The 346-nt window shown below is 69.7% G+C and overlaps 1 protein-coding gene across 1 annotated transcript in view; it reads left to right on the forward strand.

Annotated features, from left to right (window-relative positions):
- The window catches only part of TNIP1 (TNFAIP3 interacting protein 1), a gene marked incomplete at its 3' end in the record, with an annotated part of 7,676 nt that overhangs the window by 3,052 nt on the left and 4,278 nt on the right, over nt 1-346 (forward strand). The window lies entirely within an intron of this gene.

The raw sequence follows: 346 nt of genomic DNA on the forward strand, positions 1-346 counted from the left end.
GGGCGGCGCCGAGCGTGCCTGGCCCCGCACACACCCTGCCATGGCAGTTTCAGGGCTGTAAAACCCCGGGGCCGGGGACATGCTGGGCCCCTGGCCCCACGCGGTGCTGCCCGAGGCATTCCCACGGGTGGCAGGCTGAGTCAGCGGGGCTGGGAGGGGACTGGGAGCGGAGCGGGCGAAGGTGTGCCAGCGCATCCCCATCTCCTCCCTGGCAGTGCCACGTGCGCCGGGCCGGGCTCTGTTGTGTTGGCAGTGTCTCCTAGGCAATGGAGGAGTTAACCAGCCACACCAGGGGAGGATGAGCCTGTTGGGGACACCCCTCATGCTTGGGTGGGGGCAAGCCCTG

The sequence above is a fragment of the Fulmarus glacialis genome, unplaced genomic scaffold (assembly GCF_000690835.1).
Source record: "Fulmarus glacialis isolate BGI_N327 unplaced genomic scaffold, ASM69083v1 scaffold18304, whole genome shotgun sequence".
Taxonomy (NCBI): domain Eukaryota; kingdom Metazoa; phylum Chordata; class Aves; order Procellariiformes; family Procellariidae; genus Fulmarus; species Fulmarus glacialis.